Consider the following 18,382-nt stretch of genomic DNA (forward strand, 5'->3'; position numbering starts at 1 on the left):
CCTTAGCCCACCCCATCAAAGCGGCCAACCTCCCCTTGCCTTTTCAAGGCTCCGCTAAAAGTCTCCTGCCATCCAACACCTTCCTGATCCTTCTGCTCAGCTCCATCCCCTACCACCCTAAGTTAGATGCTTCCTTTGAACTTTCATAGATAGTACCCCTGCAACCCCTCTCGTATCATTTATTGAAACCAAAGGTTTCCCTGCGAGCAAGGGATTTTGTATCTCTGTGCTTGCAAAATCTAGTGTAGTGTCTGGCATATACATAGCAAATGATTGATAAATGTTTGCTGAGTGAATGGATGATTGGATAAATTAACAAACAAACCTGAGGAAGTTCACTTGGAATCCGAGTCACCTCTGGTCCAGGGATTAGATGAAACTGTTTTCCTGTATTGATGGAAAAGTCCGTGGCTAGTCTATGAGGTGCCATCTTGGGTGGGCTCTGGAAAGAACCCAATTTTCTAGATCAAATCAAGAGTCAATGGACCTTCTTGGAATATTTCCATGCCAGAAAGTGCCAAGATCCAAACCAAATGTCTGGTTTCAAGTTAGATTCTTCCAACATTATGGGGAGATAGAGTTGCATTTGCTTACACGTTCATCCCCATAGTATTAAAGTTTTGATATTATACCCAAGAAATGTAGATGTTAGGTTCCATTTCATTTCTTCCCGAATAGGTGAATGGGGAGGTTGGGGAATTTCAGTTCCTAAATTAGGGACAGTTACTTTTTTAATTGAAAAAAAAAAAAAAAACAAAAAACAGAGGAAAAATCTGAAGCTGCATTGGGTTGCAATAAATTCTTTTTTTTTCTTCAAGACAGTCAAGACTCCCAGAGAAACAGAACAGCTTGTCTCATTAATCACTAACCATCAACAAAAAACAGGAAGACGGTAGGAAATTCCTCTGCCTTTCTCCTCTTGCAACCCCACCTTCTCTATTCCTCCCACTCCATTCCCAGGTCAGAGGCTCATAAACCTGTCCTGCTTCCTCTAAACATTAAAATTTTTAACCTATAAATTATAAGACATTTTTAAGAATGGAGTTTTAAAAACTGGACATAATTATCATGCCTCAATCATTATAATTCTTCCATGTTCCCCTCTAGGTTTTTTTTTTTTTTCTCCTTCATATAGCTACAGGGAACTTGTTTTTAAATCCCCAAAGTGAAAACCTCTAGGGACCTCATACTATAAAAAGCTGAGAACTTCCCTTTTTGGTCCCTTGGGGAAGAGGTCAAACATAATCAGATCATCTTTTTGAAGGGCAATTCAGCTGTAATAAGAGTGAGATCGAACATTATCTTAAAGTACAAATGAATACTTAAAGAGATTTCTTGGCTAAGGCGGGCAGATCACGAGGTCAGGAGTTCGAGAGCAGCCTGGCCAATATGGTGAAACCTCGTCTCTACTAAAGATACAAAAAATTAGCTGGGCATGGTGGTGTGTGCCTATAATCCCAGCTACTCAGGAGGCTGGGGCAGGAGAATCGCTTGAACCCCAAGGCAGAGGTTGCAGTGAGTGGAGATTGTGCCATTGGACTCTAGCCTGGGTGACAGGGCGAGACTCCGTTTCAAAAAAAAACAAAAAAAAGGCACAGTCATTACAACTAGCACTATACAGTTATTGTCCATTTGAGGTTTCTCTTTTTACAGTATGTCATGGACATTCTGGTTCAGTGTTGAGGTTTGGTTTCTTCCTGCCCTACTGGTCTCACTCTGTCAGCCAGGCAGGAATGCAGTGGTGCAATCATGGCTCACTATAGCCTTGACCTCCCAGGGATCAAGTCAGCCATCTCAGCCTCCTGAGTAGCTGGGACTACAAGCATGGACCACTACACCTGGCTAATTTGTATATTTTTTTTGTAGAGATGGGGTTTTGTCATGCTGTCTAGGCTGGTGTTGAAATCCTGAGCTCAAGCAATCCACCCACCTCAGCCTCCCAATATATTAGGATTATGGGCATGAGCCACTGTGCCTGGCCTGGTGTTTTTATTTGTTATGAGTGCCTGCAGGTGTCACAGAGCTGTAATTTAAGAAGAGGTTAATTCAGATCCCTTTTGACCCCAGAAAAGACAGTTTGTTGGAGGTCTGCACAGCCCTATTGTCTATTTATTGCTACCATAAGAACTCATCCTTTAGTGGCAAGGAATAATGGCAATTAATTTACTAGTTTCCCCATAAGCTACTGTGGAGAAGAAAGGCTTTTCTTTCAGTCATCCTACTTCCTCAGTTTTACCCTAAAAAGCTCTCATTCTAAAGTGAAGCAAGTGAGAGTCCAGAGTGAAGGATGCTCAGCTCCCAATAGCAGGAGAGGCCTTGAAGTTACCAAAATTAGGTTCCCTAACCGGGACATTTGGTGGATTAACAAAGGTGGACTACTTCTCACTAGTATCACTGTTCTGAGATTTAAATCTCAAAAATAGATCAGTAGTTTAGTAAAGACATCAAAACCAGCATTTGAGCAGCACATCGTCTGCCTGAACACAGCATGTGAGATGAGATGATATACAGTATCCTCTTCAGGGCATCTGACATAACGATGAAATGTGCAGGTTCCAGAATCAAAGTGTCAGGGCTAAAACCCAGCTCTGTCACTTACTAGCCATGTGGTATTGGGCAAATTGCTTAATCCCTCTAAATGAATCAGTTTCCTCATCCATATTATGGGATTAACGGTACTTACCCTCATGGGGTTGTTGTGCTATCTCATTTAATTCTTACAAGCTTTAAAAATAGTGCCAGAAACATTGTAAGCACGTGTTTGTTTGAGGCCTCAGGTGTACAAATTGGCTGATGACAAACTACTGGCCCTAGCAGATGATGTAGCATCAGACCAATTAAAGAGAAATTTTCAATATAAACAGTGTACATAACACAGGGATAGACTGCCAACTTGTTATGCCAAGAGACAGCAGAAATGTATGTGCCAGAAGATCTGCACATCAGGTCAAATAGACCAACACTCACTGAAGTTAACAAGAAAACTGGAGTGTGGATTCAGAAAGTGGAAGGGGCTATTTTGAGAGAACATGTCCTTCAAAACGTATTAGCACAAAAACTGTCACAAACATTCACATCACCAAGCATCAGGTAAATTACCTTTTCAACTCCAAGGACTGAATCTCATTCAGAATTCCCAGGCCCTAACAGCAGAGAACAGTGCTGAACTGGGAAGCCGCATGTTGCCATGAGGGCAAGGCAGAAAGCCAAGTCACCTCTGTTAACTGTGTTGAATCATTAACCATAAACACATCTTTCACAACATTTTCTTACATGGCCTGTTCCCAAAATTATTGAGGACATCACGTAGGTTTTGACTATCTCAATGTTAATGAGACTGGAAAGCATGTTAAGAATTTCCAGTCTGGTGCTGTCATGGAGAGACTCCAACTCATCACTGTAAGAGGGCAAGCCAAGAGCTTGTAGACAAGGAAATGGTTCATTAGGAATCAACCAATGACATAAAATTGGTTCAAATGAATCGGTCAATGCCAAAAAAAGGCAGGGGAACGGTCCTAGATTGTGAGACTGTAGACGATGGGTGAGCCTTGCTTGATTTGATTCTGGGAACTACTGGAGAACTTTAAAAATGCAGCATGTTGTTGGATATTACTGAGTTATTATTATTTTTAGTTTAATAATGATGTGTCATGATTAAGCAGGAAGAAGTCATGCTTAGGAGATGCATATTGGTGTTTTTTGGGATGATGTGACATGCCATGTATCACTTCTAATGGTTCAGTAAAATCAACAGATGGAGCTCATGAGAGAGATAAAGCAAATGTGGCAAAATATTAACAACTGGTGGATGTATATGAAAAATGTGTGAGTGCTTATTTTACTATTTTTGTATTTTTTTCTATAGGACTGAAAATTTTCTAAATAAAAAGCTGGAGGGATCAAGAGAATGAAAAGGTAAGCCACAGACTTGGAGAAAATGTTTGCAAAAGGCACGTCTGATGAAAGAGTTATCCGAAATACAGAAAAACTCTGAAAACCCAACAATAAGAAAATAAACAACCCAATTAAAAAATGGACAAAAGATGGAAACAGCAGGCATTTCACCAAAGAAGATAAACAGAGGGCAAATAAGCATATGAAAAGATGTCATCATATGTCACATCATATGTCATCAGGGAAAGGCAAATTAAAACAACAATGAGATATCAATGCATTCCTATTAGAATGGCAAAAATTCAGAACACTGACAACACCAAATACTGGCAAGGATGTGGAGCAACAGGAACTCTCATTCATTGCTGGTGGGAATGCAAAATGGCCAATTTGGAAAGCAGTTTGCAAGTGTCTTACAAAGTAAACCTACTCTTACCATATGATCCAGCAAACAAGCTCCTTGTTATTTAACAAAATAAACTGAAAACTTATGTCCATATAAAAACTATAGAGCTATTTACATTTTTATTTATCATTGCCAAAACTTGAAAGGAATCAAGAGGTCCTTCAGTAGGTGAGGGGATAAATAAACTGTGGTACACTCGGACAATGGAATATGAGTCAGTGTTGAAAAGAAATGATCTATCAAGCCATGAAGATACATGGAGGAAACTTAAATGCATATTACTAAGTGAAAGAAGCCAATCTGAAAAGGCTATACTATATGAGTCCAAGCACGTGATATTTTGGAACAGGCGAAATTATGGAGACAATAAAAAGATCGGTGGTTGCCAAAGGCTAGTGAGGAGGGAGGGATGAAAAGATGGCACATAGGGTATTTAGGGCAGTGAAACTCTTCTGTATGATACTACAATGGTAGATACATGTCATTATACATTTGTCCAAACCCCTACTTCACTGAGGTTTATTAGTTGTAACAAATGTACCACTCTGGTGGGGGATATTGATCATGGGAGAGGCTATGCACGTGTGGGGATAGGGACAAGGAGTATGTGGGAAATCTCTGTACCTTCCTCTCAATTTTGCTTTAGATAATTTTGCTTTTGGGTATTGGTTCTTGGGTTTTAAGTGAATATTTATATTTGTATTGACTTTGCCACATTAGGTACAGCAAATTTGCTCTAAAACTGCTCTAAGAAAATAAAATCTTAAAAAAAAGCTGGTGAGGAGGGAAAGGTTTGAAAAAGGTAAAGGTAAGAAACTATGCCCCCATGCACTGGCTCCTGCGGCTTGTAAGGGTGGGATTTAGGAGCCAGAGAGGTCAGGTTGTTCACCTGAAAGGTGAAGCCACCTGGAGGGAGAATGGAAGTCCCAAGGTGAGGAATTCACAGGCTGCTTCTCTCTGATGAAAACACAGAGCTATACTAACCATATTAGAAAGGGATTAAGAAATGAGTATGTAAACTCTCCAAATCCTGTTCAAGCACATTAGCTTTATTAAACCTCTCTATTTGGAAAAAAAATCATTTGAAAATTTTTATTACAACTAGCAAAAGTTATAAAAATAGTTTAAAATCATACGATTTATGGGATCATTGAGACTTCTGGTCACTCAGTCATTAATCTAGCAAAGGCCAAGTGATTAACATAAGAATAAGCAGTCAGTAAAGTTTGGGTGTTGGGCAAGTTTAATCATAACCTCCATGTCTTCCTCAGGATTGGACTTTGGATGGAGTGAAGGGGAAGGAATACAAATCTTCGGACTTACTCAGTCTCAGTTAGATTACCACTCCCCTTCAGTCTCTGGGTAGAACAGAGCAAGTAGCAGAAGTATCACAGGAGAAGAAGGGGAAAGAGGAGAGGGAAGGGGAGAGGGGAGGGGACAGCACAAGGGCTGGGAAGGAGAGTATCAGAAAGAGGCACCTGTGTGTCACCCAGCCTGGGAATGCCAACTGAGGAGCTCTACTTTACTTAATATGCATCAATGCAGGACCAAACCTTTGTTGCTTTAAGAATCCTTTCAATTTATCCTTTAACAAAATCATAACACATACTTGATAAATGAGAAGCTACATGACAATCACTCAACCTCTTTCCAAGGAGAGGTAAATATGAGATTTGTTTACCTTTTTGTTTCTATTCATTTTTAAGATAGCCAAGAAGAATATGAGCATACTATCATTCTACATAATTTATACCATGAGTGGGTACTAACTAATTTCTGTAGCAAGGTACCATGTGAAATTTGCTGTATCTGCTGTTGCAAAGTCAATACAAATATAAATATTTTACTTTAAAAAACTCCCAAGAACTAGTACCCGAGTATTCCACACACTGAAATACCATGCCTCAAGAAATTATCAACAGATTTCTTTAGCTTATCAAAGCACTTGGCAATGATGCTCTGAGCAGACCCATTAACAATGATCACTAATTGAGGGGCATAATAAGGGGATCTGCTTTAGAAATCTCTATTGGTTTTGGACTTTTCCAGTGTTTCACTGAGATTTGGGGTATTAGGATAGCAGAGGGGTGGCATATTTAAGTGATGTCATAATTATGGAATCAGAGGAAAAACTCAAAGATTTCGGGAAATCATACCTGCTTAAAATACTGATATTTTACATAATTTCCAAAGTGCTTTATCATTTAATCCTCAACAGAAACACCATGAGATAAGTAAGGCAGGTATTATTATCCTCATTTTACAAATGACGAGATGGGCTCAGACAGCCTGGGCTTTGAACTGTGTTTTTGTTTGTTTTACTCTAAGGTTAATGTTTCTCCAAAGTAAAACAGACCTTCTTCTCTTACTACCTCAGAGGCAATTGATGTTTACCTTTTTTAGAATAAAGAACTTGAGACATCTCACTCCCAAAATAAAATAAGAGCTTCATCTCCCATGTCCCTCTCCCCACCCTACAAAAGTGACAAAAAGTCACAATTAACAAGTTGCTTCTCCAGTAGATGAGCATTATTTAGACTCATCGATGAGAAGATGCTTTCTGGAAGTTCTAAGTTTATTTTCTTTTGTATCTATAAGAGCTTTGAGACATTAACTGCCTACAATGTTATTGTTAACAAATGTTGTTAACAAAGTCAGTGTTACCTGCAAGTAGGCCTACATGCTCACAAAGAAACTTGAACCTATTTTGGGAGTTGCTAAATTTCTCAAGCTGTGCATTTACAGTTGGCTGATCACATGTTTTTTCCTGAGCTGAAGACAGCAGCTTTAATAAAGCCATCTTTCTCTTTTTTCCCCCTTTGGAACTATTGAAGTCTCCGTCAATAATGCCCTCTCATACTGTATAATTAACTTGCATCTCAGATCAGCCCCTACCTTAAGATGTAAGTTGAGAAATGCCCATTTCAGAAGCAGCATGAGGAAATGAAGCTGTTAATAAGCCATTTGAGTTTACCCATTCATTAAAGCACATCTTATCTTGATCTTAGTTTGTATATTTTAAATTAATAATTTATGCTCTGCCAGTTTCACAAAGGACATGAGGCACATTGCTCACTGGCAAACTATTCTCAAGAAAGAGTGGGCCAGGTGCCATATTCAGAGGCCTAGAACTGATTTCATGCACATAAATATACAAGCCAGGCCTCCCACCCTCTGTCTCTCCTTCCCTCCATCCATCTCTCCGTCCCTTTGTCCTTCCCTCCCTCCCTTTCTCTCATTCTTTCTTTCTTTTGACTGGGTCTTGCTCTGTTGCCCAGGCTGGAATGCAATGGTGTGAACATGGCTCACTGCAGCCTGGAACTCCTGGACTCAGGTGATCCTCCCGCCTTGCCCTCCCATGTAGCTGGGGCCACAGGCATGCGCCACTATACCTGGCTAATGTTTTGTAGAGACAGGGTCTCACTTTGTTGCCCAGGCTGGTCCTAAACTCCTGGTTTCAAGTGATCCCACTGCCTTGGCCCCTCAAAGCACTGGGATTACAGGTGTGAACCACCATGCTTGGCAAGTCAGGTCTCTTGAAAGGAATCTACTTTTCCATAGGCTGTGACACAGAAACCTTGGTAGAAAGTCCAAATAATTATAAGAAGCCATTCCAGAGACACTCTTGACTATAACAGATACTGTCTCATAATGGATTGATGTATCCCTAGCTCATCTCAAGTCTGCTGGGACAATCACAACTCTGTGCCCATCATTTGCAGTACATGGTGGCCAGCTTTGTCCTTTCTGACAATGTGCATCTATTTACCTCAATTGATTGAGATTAAGAAATTGGTAGACACGGACCTTACTCAAGTTACTTAATTTTACCACAGAGTCAAATGGTTGGGCTTCAGGATGAGGCAGATTCTTAGGGGAAGATGGCAACAAGATTCGCCAAGGTTTTCACATTGCTCAATACATCGGCAATGCTGAGCAACAGAATTGCTAATATCTTCAGACATGCCCAACCACCATTCAGAATTAGATGAGCTCTTGAAGACCAACCATAAGGGTACTGTTCAAGCCACTCTCTCCATTTAACACACAGAGAGGTGGGCACAAGATCACACAACAGAGACCCAGTGAGAAAGCAGAAGGCAGTCTGAACCATAGCCTGGCATGTGGGTGGGAGGGGAAGAAGAGAGAGGGGAGGATGCTCATAGTGATTCAGTCATACGTGAATGACTCCTGTCTAATGAACATAAACCTAAGTAGGATAGAGCCAGGCCTGGCATTTTTAAGCTGTGCATTAAAATACAGAGAAGTGGTTTTTTTTGGGGGGATGGAGTTTCATTCTTGTCGCTCACGCTGGAGTGCAATGGTGTGATCTTGGCTCACTGCAACCTCTGCCTCCTGGGTTCTTGCTATTCTCCTGCCTCAGTCTTCTGAGTAGCTGGAATTACAGGCACGCACCACCACGCCTGGCTAATTTTTGTATTTTTAGTAGAGATGGGGGTTTCACCATGTTGGCCAGGCTGGTCTCGAACGCCTGACCTCACCCGCCTCAGCCTCCCAAAGTGCTGGGATTACAGGCGTGAACTACCACACCCGGCCAAAATACAGAAACATTTTAAAACATCTCTCACGATATGCATGAGAAGGATTCAGAGAAATCTTTTTTCTCTCTCTCTCTCTTTTTTTTTTTTTAAACAGGGTCTCACTCTGTCACCCATACTACAGTGCAGTGGTGTGATCTCAGCTCACCACTGCCTCCACCTCCTGGGCTCAAAGAATCCTCCCACATCAGCCCCCTGAGTAGCTGGGACTACAGGCACACACCACCATACCCAGCTAATTTTTGTGCGTTTTGTAAAGACAGGGTCTCGCTATGTTGCCCAGGCTGGTCTTGAACTCCTGGGCTCAGGTGATCCCTCACCTCACCCTCCCAAAATGCTAGGATTCCAAGCATGAGCCACTGTACCTGGCCAACAGAAATCTTGTTGTAGGTATTTTATATAGTGTTTTTATATTTTTGTGCATTAAAAAAAATCATGGATACATGTAAGATATAGTCTTGTTTCTTGGTGAGTAGGTCTATGCAAACCTACCTACAAAGGCAGAGGGAACTAAGAGGCTTAAGAAAGAGGCTGATAAATCCAGTTCTTCAGAAAAAAACATTTAATAGGGACTTACAAATAGAAGTGATGTCTTGGGCTGCTCCAGAAAGTGAGTCCCTGTGTCCACGCACCAGAAATGATCCTTTATATGGCAAGTGTTTAGAGTAAAGACAGCTGGTCACGTCTCAGATCCCCCTGGGGAACACTGGTGACCACTGGGGAAGTCAGATAAGCATGTTTATGAGGGGTTATCTGTGCTACAGGCACTGTTTCTTGGCCTTGCTGCAGGAACACCTTGGCATGCAGGACTCAAGCATCGGTCATCGTGGTGGTTTCGCTTCAAGATAGTGTTACCCTTGCAGTGCACCAGGCTGTTTTCCTACCAACCCAATGTGTGAGCCTGGTCATTCTCAAGTCATTCTTTTGCTCTACTTATAGAGTCCAATTGATGCCCAGTATTAAGCACATCAACAGCAGACCAGGTCTGCAGCTTTGCTATGTTCTTACAGGTATATCTTCAGATGACCTGCAGCAGAATTACCTGAGGTATTTGTAAAAAACTGCAAACTCCTGAGCCCCATCCAGAATGGGAATCTTGAGGCGTGAGTTCAGGAGTCTGCATTTTTCACAAATACCTCAGCTGACTCTAATTCATGCCATTAAGAAAAAACTCTTTAGTGAAATAACAATATACATAGAATACTGTACATTGAATCCAGTACGATGAATACATGGAATACAATACGCAGAGAAAGCTATATGCTGAAGAGCTCACTGTGGATTTTTTTTTTTTTTTTTTTGAGATGAAGTCTCACTCTGTCACCCAGGCTGGAGTGCAGTGGCATGATCTTGGTTCACTGCAGCCTCTGCCTCCTGGGTTCAGGTGATTCTCAAGCCTCAGCCTCCCGAGTAGCTGGGATTACAGGTATCTGCCATCACACCTGGCTAATTGTTTTGTATTTTTAGTAGAGACGGGGTTTCACCAAGCTGGTCTTGAATTCCTGACTTCAAATGATCTGCCCGCCTCAGCCTCCGAAAGTGCTGGGATTACAGGCGCCACTGTGGATTTTCATAAACTAAACACACACTTGTGTAGACAGCAGCCTCGAAGCACCCTTGTGCCTATTTCCAGGCACTGTCCCCCATGGTGGATCCATGCATACTGTTGTATAAATGTAAATCATTCATTCTCAGGACTGCATAGTATTCCGTCAGGGAATGTGAACCAAATTAAGAACCCTGCCTTCCAGAATTAAGCCTAAACAGACCTAATCCCTGCATGAACACACCACATCTTATACCTGAAGGCACCCTTCTCCATTTTTGACTCCATGGCTAACATCTGCCAGGAACTATAGAGCTCACACTGTGACTCAGGTCAGAGGGCTGGGTGAGTGTGCTGCTTGCACCAGAGCAGTGGCTCTGTTGTTCGACTTTAAAGAGGCTCCTTCTAGCATGGTCTGATAACCAGTGAGGTGTCTTATCTTTTCCTGACATAGGTTTTTCAACCTTGCCTCATGAAGGCTCCTCAGAGTGTAATTCTTTCCTGAACACTGCAGTTGCTGAAATAACCAATTTGGAGGCAACATTATTAGGGTGATTCTGCGAACATTATTAGGGTGATTCAAGCTAGACAACTTGAGTCCAAATCCCAATGCTGCCAGTGCTTGTGGGACTATGGGCAACTTATTTAACTCTCTGGAGCCTCAGTTTCCTCATGTGTAAAAGGAGGCTTATAATAGTACCTCATAGGGTTGTCACAAGCAGTGAAGGACCACTTAGAACAACATGCATAGTAAACAAACGTATGTGTTTGATAGATGCACTGGAACTTCTGAATTCATGAGTGCAACACAGACACTAAGGGGTCATGCGGTTTTAATGCCAAGGGAAGAAAAGTAGTGCAGTGATTTGGGGTAGGCTAGCCCAGCGGCTCCCACTCCACCTGCCTTTAAAGAATCATCTACAGAAGGCTTGTACATTTGTAGCCATATTTCTGCCACACAACATTCTCTTTCCAGAATCTAAAAAGTGTTAATTAACATGCCTACACATAGTCATCCACTTTTGCTAACCTCTGCTAGCCAGAGTGAAAATACATCTTTAATCCAGGGCTGGGCGGTTATTTATTTATTTTTGAGATGGAGTCTCACTCTGTTGCCCAAGCTGGAGTGCGGTGGCACCATCTGAGCTCACTGCAACCTCCGCCTCCCGGATTTAAGTGATTCTCCTGCTTCAGCTTCCCAAGTAGCTGGGATTACAGGCTCCTGCCACTACGCCGGACTAATTTCTGTATTTTCAGTAGAGACGAGGTTTCACCATGTTGGCCAGGCTGGTCATCAACTCCTGACAGGTGATTCGCCTGCCTCGGCCTCTCAAAGTACTGGGAATACAGGAGTAAGCCACTGCACCAGCCTGGGTTATTTATTTATTTTTTTTTTTTGAGACGGAGTCCCGCTCTGTCACCCAGGCTGGAGTGCAGTGGCGCAATCTCGGCTCACTGCAAGCTCCGCCTCCCGGGTTCACGCCATTCTCCTGCCTCAGCCTCTCCGACTAGCTGGGACTACAGGCGCCCGCCACCACGCCCGGCTAATTTTTTGTATTTTTAGTAGAGACGGGGTTTCACCATGGTCTCGATCTCCTGACCTCGTGATCCGCCCGCCTCGGCCTCCCAAAGTGCTGGGATTACAAGCGTGAGCCACCGCGCCCGGCCCAGCCTGGGTTATTTTTAAATGGGCTATTATCTCAAACTCATTTTTGTACCAGATGAGGGATTAAAAATTCTACTACAAGTAGAGACACTGAAGAATCCCTTCTCTGATTCATTCCGGCTTGTCTTCTAGTTCTTGCAAAGCTGTGACATTTCATGTATTTTATGTATTTCTTAAGGTGCTGTAGGTACCAGGATACAAGGCCAGCCCGGGGCTACTCTTTCTGCTGTGTCTCTACCTACAGTCATTATGACCTGAATCCACTCCACAGAACACAGCTTTTTTTTGCTTTTTTTTTTTTTTTTTTCTCATCACTTTCTCTTTTCTCTGGAGGTATCTGCTAAAATTGCAAACTCTTGGGCCCATCCAGAATAGACATTCACTTTCTGAGTGTCTCTTCAAACTCCTCATGGCTCTTTCTGCTTACCAAAGTCATACATACTTTTTAAAAATTTGAGCGCTCAAAAATATATACTGTCAGACATGAAATCTGTCTACATACCACTCTATTCCCCAAAATAGATTCCAGATGGAGTTAGGTGCTAAATGTAAAAACTAAAACAATAAAAATATTGAAAAGGGTATAGAATATATTTACGACCTTGGGGGAAAGAGGGCCTTTTTAAGTGAGGCATGGAACATAAAAGCATAAAGAAAAGGACTGACGAATATGACCTCATAAAAATTAAAAACTTCTGTAAGGCCAAAGATACTGAAAATGGAGCTTAAAAGACAAGCCACAGAAGAGGTGAAAATATTTGCCACACACATAACAAAGCATGAATAAATAGAAAAACAGGCAAATGGCATGAGGAAATAGAAATGACCAATAGAGTTGAACAGAAGTTCCACAGGGGCCGGGGTTTGTGTTTGTTCATCTGGGGCAGTACCTCAATGTTTATCTAATGATGAATTAATGTGAAAACATGTTCATTCTGATTTTCAATCATGTAAATGCTACTAATTATTAATTAGAGATAGGTTCTCACTCTGTCACCCAGGCTAGAGTACAGTGGTGGGACCATGGCCCTGGGTTCAAGCAATCATCCAGCCTCGGTGTCCTGGGTAGCTGGAATGACAGGAATGCACCATCATGCCTGGGTAGTTTTTTAAAAATTTTCGGTAGAGATGGAGTCTTGCTATGTTGCCCAGGCTAGTCTTGAACTCCCAGACCTGGCCTCAAACAATCCTCCCATCTTGACCTCCTAAGTCGCTGGAACCGTAGGTGTGTACCACCATGCTCAGTGAAAATGCAACTTAAAATGGAGATTTTTTTTCACCCATTAGAATGGGAAAAAATTAGTGTTGGTTAGGATGTGGGGAAATACACATACTCATGTGGGGCTGGGAGTGTAAATAATACATCCTCTTGTAGGGTAATCTGTCAGTATCCATCAAGCACAAAAATGCATGTACTTTTTATGCACACATATGTTTATTGCGGCACTATTCACAATAGCAAAGTCTTGGAACCAACCCAAATGTCCATCAATGATAGACTGGATTAAGAAAATGTGGCACATATATACCACGGAATACTATTCAGCCATAAAAAAGGATGAGTTCATGTCCTTTGCAGGGACATGGATGAAGCTGGAAACGATCATTCTCAGCAAACTATCAGAAGATCAGAAAACCAAACACTGCATGTTCTCACTCATAAGTAGGAGTTGAACAATGAGAACACATGGACACAGGGAGGGAAACATCACACAATGGGGCCTGTCGGGGGGTGGGAGGGCTACAGGAGGGATAACATTAGGAGAAATACCTAATGTAGGTGACGGGTTGATGGGTGTAGCAAACCACCATGGCACATGTATACCTATGTAACAAACCTGCCCGTTCTACACATGTAACCCAGAACTTAAAGTATAATAATAATAATAATAATAGCAATAATAATAATAATGAAGAAGAAGAAGAGGAGGAAGAGGAGGAAGAAGAGCATCATGAATGAAAGAAAGAAACTTGGGGAAAAAAATGCATGTACTTTTTGATTTAGCAGTGCCTACCTTGGGAAATTATGGAGCTAATGTGCTCGTTTAACGGTATCTATTGCAGCATTCTTCGAAATATCTAAAAGTTATAAATGACCTAAAGACTCATCAATATGCAAATGACTAAATAAACTAAGATAAAATTATACCACAGAATAGTTTGAAACAGTTAAAAAAATGAGGTATCTCTATATGTACTAACCTCTAACACACGTAAGTGAAAAAGCCAAGTTGCATAATGACATTTACAAGAGTGTTACTCATAAGACAAAACTGTGGACGTGTGCATACAGCATATAGAAATGCACATCAACTGTTTTTTACTTCACAAAATATTCTGGACATCTTCCCATGTCAAAACATATAAATCTACCTAATTCTTTAATAAAGGTTGTAAAATACTCCTTTGACTGGGTTTGGCATAATCTGACCAATTCTCTATGGAAGAATGTATGGGTTTTAAAAAATATCTTTATTGAGACATTATTTGCATACTATACAATCCACTCAGTTTAAGTATACAAGTCACTAGTTTCTTAAACTATTTTTTTAAAATATGGCAAAACACATATAACAAAATTTGTTATTTAACCATTCTAAGTGTACAACTCAGTGGCACTAACTAGATGACTGTATCATTTAATTTTTTTACTATTATAAGAAATGCTGCAAATACAATGCTGTATATCCTCATATATACTTTGTGCAAATGATTCCATAAGATAGAAAGCTCTCATCTGTGATGGCCCAATGATACTGATAAAAACGGGTTGGTCTTTTTCCTAAGATAACTACATTATCGTTAAATATGATTTTTAAACCTGTAAAAGACACGGAGGAATTTCCCAAGCAAATTTAGAAGTTGAAAAAAAAATACCTTGTTTTTCTCTGTTCATTCACATTGTCGAGTATATAACTATAAGCTAATTAAAGTGAAGGATGATTTGCTATATGGCATCTGGGCATAAATATGCTAGATGTCAGTATGTTATTTGATATCTGACTTTAACCTGAGTCTTTTTGGCCAAACACACCACAAGCAGTTGGATCTTATACAGAAAGACAAGGCTTCAACGTTAGTTCAGGTTTCCTAATCTGGACCTCAGAGTCTCTTTGGAGAGTGACCTCTGGCAATTCATTTAATCCTAGGGCCTCAGGTTCCTTTTCTACAAAATAGAGGCTCTGTCCAGGATGCTATAACTTGTATGGCCCAGGTCCCAAAGTATGCTGGCAGGAACAAGGTCAGCCCAAACTGCAGCTGTGGCTGGAGCCAAGCTCTCTAGACTTGAAGCTCCAGTCCTGAATCTACCAGGTACTTGCTTTGTGGCCTTAGGCAAGTTACTTAACCACTGGCAAGTCAGTCTCTAAAGCTGTAAATTGGTATTTACCTCATAGGGTGTTGTGTAGATTCATTGAGATACAGTAGGAACATTGCCTAGCCCTGTGCCTGACATCAAAGATGCCTCAATAAACAGTAGTTTGAGGGTTTTAAACACAAAGCATACGGCAGGGCCACGCTTCAAGGCTGCCAAATATCACAATTTATGTAACAGCAGTAAGAGTAGCATATACTTCTACAGCACTTATGTGCCAATCATATTCTGAGCACTTTATGTTTATTAACTTATTTAGCCCTCTCGACAACCTATGAGGTAGAACTATTATTTCTATTTTACAAAATAGGAACTAGGCACAGATAGGGTAAGACAGTAGTTCAAGATTACAGCCACTGAACAGCAGAACCAGGATTTGAACCCAGGCAATCTGTGTTCTTCGGGCTCTGTGTTCTCAACTATTATTAAACAGTCTTATTATAGTGTTACAGCTCTTTTAAAATTTGTCTAATAGGCTTTCTGGTTTTTGCTGGAAAGCCCCCCAAAGGGAAAAAATAAGTTGTCTTATTATTATTATATTTTGAGACAGAGTTTTGCGCTTGTCGCCTAGGCTGGAGCGCAATAGCACGATCTCAGCTCACTGCAACCTCCACCTCCTGGGTTCAAGCAATTCTCCTGCCTCAGCCTCCTAAGTAGCTGGGATTACAGGCACACGCCACCACACTCGGCTAATCTTGTATTTTTAGTAGAGACGGGGCTTCACCATGTTGGCCAGGCTGGTCGAACTCCTGACCTCAAGTGATCTGCCTGCCTTGGCCTCCTAAAGTGGTGGGATTACAGGTGTGAGCCACCATGCCTGCCTGTCTCATTATTGTTTATAAATATTTGTGTATTTGTGAGTATGGGCATAAATGGGGAATTTTTCCCTATTCTGATAGCTCAATTTCAATGCCTGATACCAACATCTTTTTCATATCAAGTTTTAAAAAATTAAGATGACTTTGCCAAACACTTCATTTGGACCCTACCGTCTAACTTAGAAACCTATATCTAAAATGACGGCCAGATGATAACTTGGTATAAAGGCTATGTAAAAAGAGGGAGTATAAGAAAATGCGTTATTAAACTCCTTGTTGGTCACTTATGACTTCTAAGATCACACCATGACCTATGAGCCCACTGAGTTTTGGAACTCAAACTCCAGGAGAGTTGCCTTCTCATACTGGCACACTCTACTCCTTTAACTTACTCTATTTCCCTAGAGTTTTCCCCTCAAAATTGAATGGTTTCTCACTAGACTGCGTGTACCTTTACAGCAGCTCATAATTTGTCCCTTAGAGGAAATACAGTTTGGACTGCTGATTGAGCAAGCCTCAGAGTTTTGGCAGCCTGGGATTCTGTTAATTTAGCAGATGTAAAAGCTTATTTTGTTTTCCTCCATTAATACACTTCTATCTCCATCTCCAGCACACAGCGAAAAGCCTTCCCCTCTGTAGCAATGATCCCAGTGGTGAGGACTGATGCATGACCCGATCACTTCACTCCCAGGATGCACAGGAGCTGGGGCTGCTATGGGCAGGGTCAAGTGTCCCTACATGGCACCACCATCTCCTCCTGGATGTTAAGGAGCTGGGTAGATGCTGTCCTGCCAATCAGCCTTGTTGTTGTCTAGTGTACAGTCTTCCTCCAGGGGTGCTGCAGTCTTAGCACCTGAGGTATCTCAGTCTGTGCTCACTGGAAAGTCCAAAGTTCCTGATGACCAGATTCTGCCCCCTACTGTCCCCTACCCTCTCATTCACCTTGTCCCTCAATGAAGTCTGAATCTCAGCTGTGAAGAAGGAGGCTCCTGAATACAGGCAAATCAGTAGAGGTGGTTAAGGGTTTCTGGGCATTTTGAGATAGTTAGAGTAACTCTGTCTGCCCGGAGCATAGTAAGGATGTGGGTGTGGGGAGGGCCAACAGTGGGATCTTTTGCCTAACACCCACGTGATCCACCAAGATACTCTGTTGCTTACACAAGCTCCTAGTATTTGGCTGTATATATAGAATATATTTAATGTTTTCTAACAGATGCAGTTTTGATCAGTTTCAGAGGGCTCAGAACTTTTGCAAAGGATCATGTGTACCTCAACTAGATGTAGTTGATGGGGACTCAAGGATGGGGACTCAAACTCCTTGGCAACCCCAGAGAGCCTAGCACATTCACCTGCAGAGGGCACATCCTCGGTTTATTCTTGCAAAGGTTCCTGGTCAATGTGGCAGACTTCAGGCTACTCACCGCTGGTAGTGGAACCTTTATTCCTATAAAATCCCATGTGGAAACCCAATGTAAAAAGTTAATCCATCTCAGCATTTGTTTTCCAGAGTATGATGGTAACAACTCCTATGAAGATGCGGGGAATTACATCAAGAGCCAGTTCCTTGACCTCAGTATGCAAAAAGGTATCAAAAGAATTTACAGTCACATGACCTGCGCTACAGATACATAGAATGTCAAATTTGTGTTTGATGCAGCTACAGATATTATTATCAAAGAAAACCTCAAAGACTGTGGCCTCTTCAAATCCTCACCATTCCATTCCTCAGGTATAAATGCTATAAACAGGCTTGGAATCTGGGTAATTACAAATAGAAAATTATAGTCAGTATACCATGGCCTGAAGAATGAATCCATTCTTTGGAGATGGAGTATGCATGACTGCAACTGTGTTTCATACATTCTTTTCAAAGTGGGATAGCTAGTGAAGCTTACAGAGCACAAGGCCAGTCATTAGAAGACCCCTGCCCCGCCCCCACCCCCAGGTTCCAGTACTGGTTTTCCAATTTAATACAAAAGTCTGAATACTTAAAAAAACTTATCACAGAGTTTTTATATAATTTAAAAGAGGAAAATGTGTAAAGAGCCTAGCACAGTGCATGGCACATAAAGGTGTTCAATGATCAGCAGTGGCATTGCTTTCATTTTCCCATTCTCTTT

At 41.4% G+C, this 18,382-nt stretch overlaps 1 protein-coding gene and 1 non-coding gene across 8 annotated transcripts in view; one reads left to right on the top strand and one right to left on the bottom strand.

Annotated features, from left to right (window-relative positions):
* CPM (carboxypeptidase M) overlaps positions 1 to 18,382 on the bottom strand; it is an 81,466-nt gene that overhangs the window by 46,233 nt on the left and 16,851 nt on the right. Inside the window, exon 1 of one of the 7 annotated variants that reach the window (XM_055239791.2) lies at positions 326 to 390. The exons of the other annotated variants lie outside the window; for them this stretch is intronic. The gene's annotated coding sequence lies outside the window, so the exon portion shown is untranslated. Of the gene's footprint in view, positions 1 to 325; positions 391 to 18,382 lie in introns of those variants that run through there. 7 annotated transcript variants of the gene reach the window in all.
* LOC129461314 (U7 small nuclear RNA) lies at positions 15,886 to 15,947 on the top strand. The gene has a single exon (XR_008650467.1). It is a non-coding gene; the product is annotated as a U7 small nuclear RNA (small nuclear RNA).

The sequence above is a fragment of the Symphalangus syndactylus genome, chromosome 13, assembly GCF_028878055.3.
Source record: "Symphalangus syndactylus isolate Jambi chromosome 13, NHGRI_mSymSyn1-v2.1_pri, whole genome shotgun sequence".
NCBI classification, from domain to species: Eukaryota; Metazoa; Chordata; class Mammalia; order Primates; family Hylobatidae; genus Symphalangus; species Symphalangus syndactylus.